This window comes from Aedes albopictus, chromosome 2, assembly GCF_035046485.1.
Source record: "Aedes albopictus strain Foshan chromosome 2, AalbF5, whole genome shotgun sequence".
In the NCBI taxonomy this organism is placed as follows: domain Eukaryota; kingdom Metazoa; phylum Arthropoda; class Insecta; order Diptera; family Culicidae; genus Aedes; species Aedes albopictus.
Window position 1 is genome coordinate 366,297,437 of NC_085137.1, and position 6,855 is coordinate 366,304,291.

The 6,855-nt window shown below is 43.3% G+C and overlaps 1 long non-coding RNA gene across 1 annotated transcript; it reads left to right on the forward strand.

Annotated features, from left to right (window-relative positions):
* The first annotated feature begins 5,964 nt into the window (after positions 1-5,964).
* On the forward strand, positions 5,965-6,517 carry LOC115268260 (uncharacterized). The gene is made up of 3 exons (XR_009997162.1): positions 5,965-6,189; positions 6,261-6,331; positions 6,389-6,517. It is a non-coding gene; the product is annotated as an uncharacterized LOC115268260 (long non-coding RNA).
* The last annotated feature ends 338 nt before the right edge of the window (positions 6,518-6,855 follow it).

The window sequence follows — 6,855 nt, forward strand, 5'->3', positions numbered from 1 at the left end:
GCAAAACCTCGCAATTGTAGTACGTCGCCCTGCTGCACCTGTAATCGTATGCAACCGAAATGCCGTACGAACAATTGCACTTTACTGGAAAATCCATGCACTCACGCACTTCTGCGTCAGCGAGTTTGACCCTTCCGGTCGCCGCCGCCGCCGGTATGGCAATCGTGCCAGGTCAGGGAAAATCCACCCAAGCCCTCTGATGTCATGCAATAAAGTATGCAAATTGGTTTATTTTTATAAAATGTTGGGTCTGGCCGGGGCTGGTAAAAATAAAACATACTGAAAATGGTCACGAGACATTTACAGTGCAGCTTTATTGGTACCGACTTCCTATCGCATTAACAGCCATTTAGACTTTAGTAGAGTATGTGGTGCAGCTCCCAGGGTCCGTTTGGAGTTCGACGAGGACATGGGCCTTCGCCTGATGTTTATCTTTCAAGGTTCACTCAATCATGGCCAACGAACGGGGGCATTAACAGCAATGACTTTTATTAACTTTACATGCCGGAACAGGGTCGAACGATGTGAAACATGAAATGTAACGTCACATATAAATTATGATGCTGAAAACTGTGAATTATTAAGATTCAGTAGCCTTAGAAACGGTTTTTTTTTTGAATACATAATTCACAATGTCACAATACAATGTTTCGCTAGCATTACCATAACTGTAACTAATGGTTGCTGCTTCGACGGGGAGTGTTAACGAGTGACGAACGAAAAGTCTTCAGCCAGAAGTCTAGTGCTACTGGCTGGTAACCGATTCAATAGAGAGCGATACAGGATAGCAAGATCAGAAAAGAACAAATACATCGTAACAAACAAAGGCGACATGAAGAGAGAGTGTGATAGTTGCTGCGCAGGACAGTTTGAATCAGAACGATATGCGGAGATTTCATGTAGCTCTCGACAGTGCATCTATGTTCCAGTTGGGACGTTACGCCAAGAAAAAGCAAAAGATGATAATGATCTTGATGTCACTTCTAATGGTTTCGGCTTGCAGTCACAGAAATAAGCGTTGATTATTTTAATTCATCGCCGACGTTTCGATCCTCGGGTTTGGATCTTCTTCAGGGCCTGTGGTTTATTGACTGTTTTAATCTTGGTAATTACACATTTCTTACTTCTACTTACTCGAAGTTAAACAACTTGTGAAGTGCCGTTTTTACACGGATGTATGTCGGGATTTTGGTGAAATGGCCTCACTGAGGATGAACATTTTAAAATTGTAGAAAATTGTGGGGATGTAACAAATTAAGAATTGGTAAAAACCTACTTAACAATTTTTGTACCCCTGCTAGGGGATTTTACACACTGTTCGACGTCCGGAATTTTGTTACGCTTTGAACCTTTTTCGGATGTTTCACCGTCGAAGAAAGGGAGATTACTGTGGGTTGTGACGTATGGGAGGTTGTTGGGTGGTTGGGTTGACTAGTGTTGGTTGTGTGGGGATGTTGTTATCGTTGGTTTGTGTACTACGGAAACGATTTGACGACGAAATTCTCTCCTCTCTGCTTCGTCTAATAGTTTCGAGGAGGTTTGCGTACGCACAGCTGAGATGGTCGGTGTCTGTCCGACGGTTGACGGTGTTGGGCGTAGTAGCGATGTGGCACATCTCCAACACTTGCAAAGCTTGTCGTTTGTAGGTGATGTCGATGATGGATGGATTGTTCACGTTGAAACGGTGTTGGTTGGTAATGCAGTGTTCCATTAGTGCTGTCTTCTCCTTTAGCTGTTGTATTGGTGGGTCCGTGTAGCTATTTCCTTCTTGTAGCAATCTCTCTAGGGTATTGATGTGAGATTGGTGTCCATACATACGGGCTTGTAGCTTGTTCGTTGTCATGCCGATATAGTTTCGGTGGCAGTCTCGACAGTCAATTTTGTAGATTACGTTGCTTTTGTTCAAATGTGGCACGGGATCCGGGATTGTCAGCAGAACGAATCCGGACGTCTACACGTACTACTTCCTAACCCAAGAGTTTGCATATCACGACAACCACCGAAGAAAATCAAAACAAACTACTCGGAAGTTTAATACACTGATGAATAATGCCGTTGAAGCCCACCGAAGCGAGTTACCGTCGGAGAATCCAAACGCCATCCTGAACGCCACCAACAAGAATGTTCCACCAGAAACCATGATTCTGCTGAGCCTGGGTCCAAAGTTCGCCCTCCCCTACAACAACGTTTCCGAAATCCCCGTTTTCCACCTAATTGCCGATGTGGAAAACATCCTAGCGACTCAAACAGACCGATCGTTGCGAGAGCAGGCAAGGTGTCAAATCGTCAACAAAATGCAGAATTACTACAACCGAGCGGAGCGCACTACTGGCACCAGCCTCGCCCCGCTAGAGAAATTCTGCCAAGCAGCGACAAACACCACCAAGAAATTCATCAAAACAAACCCTGATATCCTCATCACGGAAGCAGACAAGGGTAATCGCACTGTTATCATGAGCCTCGCCGACTACGACGACAAGATGACCCAGCTGATCGACAACACAACGACGTACGAGAAGCTAAACGCAGATCCAACAAACCGATACGAACGGATGAACAACAACATCGTCAAACGACTACACGCGCTCCAGCTGATTAGCGACAGGGAAAAGTACCATCTCACCAGCTACAACGCCGTGTGCCCCCGAATTTACGGTCAGCCGAAGGCACACAAGCCGAATCTGCCTCTCAGACCAGTCGTACCGAACACGACTGCACCTACGATCAACCTGTGTAAGTAGGGGGATTAGGGGCATAATGGACACCCGGGGCGAAATGGACACCCCTGTTTTTGCCGAAACCGTTGACTTTTATGTTAAACTTTTAATGCATAAGTGTAAAGGAACAAGTCAAGGTTCTATTTTTCAAAAGCACCATTCATATTCATCCAAAATAACCAAAATATCATTGAAATTGAAATATGTTTTCCATATGGTGAAATTCTTATAATTTCAAAGCAGCAGCAAATAAGGTATTACGAGTGTTTGTGTGTGTCTACCATAAAAAGTAGTGAATTGTTACCTTATCTACATGTATACGGAGATTTGGAAACGGATGAAGTATTATATTTTTGATCAGAAATTACTTAAAATAGGAATTTTATTGTTGTAGTTGATTCGGGGCGAAATGAACACTGGCAATTACGAATGGATGTACGCGCATTGCATACTGTTAGGCGTTTTAGAGAGTTTGTAAAAAATCAATCCGATTATTTTAGCCTAAAGTTTATTTAATTAACTTTTATGTTATGTAAACTCGTCTAAGATGGAGTATTATGTCTGTGGTATTGACCTCCGTAGGCAAATTGCTTAACTGGTCGATGTAACTAAAGAATTAGCATAAAATATGCAGAGGTGTCCATTATGCCCCGATGGGTGTCCATTTCGCCCCGTACCTTTTCTGCCAGCCCTGAAAAACACTCGGTTTACAATTCATTATTTCTTCACAATAATGACATTCTACCTGCTGTAAATGATTGAAAGACGTAGAAAACAAGTTAAAGTTGTAAGTCAACTGATAATATGTTGAGTTTTACTCTGTTATACAGGCCTAACGTACTCATTTGCTTAGGGTGTCCATTATGCCCCTAATCCCCCTACATGGCGGATATCTTGCAACGCTCGTTCCAAAGCCAATACAACGTTGTGGATTCGAAGAGCTTTTGCGTGTATGCCAATAACTTGCGCATACCGTCAAACCACATATTGGTGTCGTTTGACGCGATATCGTTGTTTACCAACGTCACGAAAGATGTGGTAATACATGACATCATCATGATGTGGGACGAAATCGGGAAGAACACAGAAATCAACCTAGATTTCTTCCTCGAAATTGTCGGTTTCTGTTTTGATGCCAGTTTCTTCTGCTTTCGTGGAAAATACTACCACCAAATTTCGGGGACCGCAATGGGCAGCCCGCTTTCACCCATTCTGGCGGATATCGTGATGGACAACTTGATCTCCAGAGCTATCAATCTCGCCGGAATTCCTCCGGAATACATCCGAAAATATGTAGATGACCTCTTTTTGGTCATACACAAAGATCAGGTTGATCGAGTTTTGGCTTTGTTCATAGCATAGCATAGCATAGCATAGCCGACCGTACACATCCTGGGGTGGCTGTCGATAGAGACGTTTAATGCGCCAGAAAAGTTGCCTGGGACTTGACAAACCTTTCATTTAACGAACTCTCGACACCTGGCCAGGTCCTTACGATCAGCGGGGATGGGGAGGAAATGTTGATTAGATATCTACTCAGAATATGTCCAAGAACTTGGCCCACTTCATAGATATCTGGAGTTGGAAATTGGATAGGGTTTATTGGGGTGCTTTCCTTGGCGAAAAAGCATATGAGAAATTGTCATGGTTTAATCATTTACCTGGTTACCACTGAAAAAGAAAACATAAGCATTAAGCAAGTCACACAGATTTCGTAGGTAGTACAGCCCTAGACCACAGTTATGAGGATTGTCGGATACCAAAACAAAAAAATTGGAGACTTATCTCTGACTTCTCGACAAGACTGACGCAATCCTCCAACGTTCACCATTATTAGACTGATTCGAATTAGTTATCAGCCCAGTACATCTATTGCACGTACCCGAAGCGGGTGCAGAATGTAAATGGTCGATAATGATGTATTAAAAAAAATGGTCAGATCTCACCCATTTGCTGGAATTGGCATCACTGTCATGGATGGAACATAGAACACATCAGCACTTCAACTTTCCAGAACCATCAAGGCACTCCTAGTCACACCAACTCCCACAATCTATCTTTTTGAAAGTTTCCCTCCTCGCACACACCATCACTCCCGGCCGATTCGACTTCCTTTAACGTTATCATCCGATTACACGACGACCTTTGCGAAATAAACACGCTACCCAAGCCAACAAAACCGACACAATTAGTTATAGAACTCAAAAAAAGGAATTCTCCAAACAAAAATTTTCACTATCCGTCGAATTGAATAAAAGTTTTGACAATCAGCACGACAAAAACGCAGCACGTCGGTTGATCGAGTTTTGGCTTTGTTCAATGCTCAAAATGAGCAAATAAAATTCACCTCCGAAACCGAAGAAAACCGAAAGCTTCCGTTCCTAGACCTTCTCGTGATCAGACAGGAAGATGGGACCGTGAAAACGGACTGGTATGCCAAACCGATCGCGTCAGGGCGCATTCTCAATTACTTCTCGTTTCACTCCGCCGATCAAAAATTGTCAGTCGTCAACAATTTCATTGATCGAGTCCGGTCTCTGAGCACAATCAGGTCCCGAGAAGAGCAAGACGAGCTGATACGCAGCCACCTGAAAAAGAACGACCACCCCCGTGGACTGATCAACAGAATGCTGCGCCAAACACCGATCGCGAACCGAAACGAAAAACCAACAACATACAGGTCGATACCATACATCCATGCGCTAACACCCTCTCTCAAGAAAATATTGAAGAGCAACAACACAACTATGGGCATCTCGTACAGCAACCAAAATACAGTAGGACACCTATATAAAACAGCCAAGGATCCCGTGCCACATTTGAACAAAAGCAACGTAATCTACAAAATTGACTGTCGAGACTGCCACCGAAACTATATCGGCATGACAACGAACAAGCTACAAGCCCGTATGTATGGACACCAATCTCACATCAATACCCTAGAGAGATTGCTACAAGAAGGAAATAGCTACACGGACCCACCAATACAACAGCTAAAGGAGAAGACAGCACTAATGGAACACTGCATTACCAACCAACACCGTTTCAACGTGAACAATCCATCCATCATCGACATCACCTACAAACGACAAGCTTTGCAAGTGTTGGAGATGTGCCACATCGCTACTACGCCCAACACCGTCAACCGTCGGACAGACACCGACTATCTCAGCTGTGCGTACGCAAACCTCCTCGAAACTATTAGACGAAGCAGAGAGGAGAGAATTTTGTCGTCAAATCGTTTCCGTAGTACACAAACCAACGATAACAACATCCCCACACAACCAACACTAGTCAACCCAACCACCCAACAACCTCCCATACGTCACAACCCACAGTAATCTCCCTTTCTTCGACGGTGAAACATCCGAAAAAGGTTCAAAGCGTAACAAAATTCCGGACGTCGAACAGTGTGTAAAATCCCCATTAATTAACTTTCCCGTTAACCTAGCAGGGGTACAAAAATTGTTAAGTAGGTTTTTACCAATTCTTAATTTGTTACATCCCCACAATTTTCTACAATTTTAAAATGTTCATCCTCAGTGAGGCCATTTCACCAAAATCCCGACATACATCCGTGTAAAAACGGCACTTCACAAGTTGTTTAACTTCGAGTAAGTAGAAGTAAGAAATGTGTAATTACCAAGATAAAAACAGTCAATAAACCACAGGCCCTGAAGAAGATCCAAACCCGAGGATCGAAACGTCGGCGATGAATTAAAATAATCAACGCTTATTTCTGTGACTGCAAGCCGAAACCATTAGAAGTTCCACCAAAATCAGTCATCCTATCAACAGATCTTGATGTCTGTCTTTACATATTTCAGTTTGAGTCATTTCGCAAAAGCAGACTATTGATGGTTTAATTCAGTAATTCCAAACATATATTCATCCACAATCACCAACTGATCAGTTTCCAAGATTGAGGGTCAGAAAAGAAGTTAATTCGTAAAACTCTCCTCTGATACATCAACGCGTGATCACGTAGTTATACGTGTACCATTCTATCTATCCAGCCCTATCAAAGAGCAAAAAAAAATGATTATGCTTCAGTTCAAGTGGCCCCCGACGACCACCATCACACCTCTACACAAATCGACGACGGACGCAGCGGCCACATCTTCACCCACCCCCATCG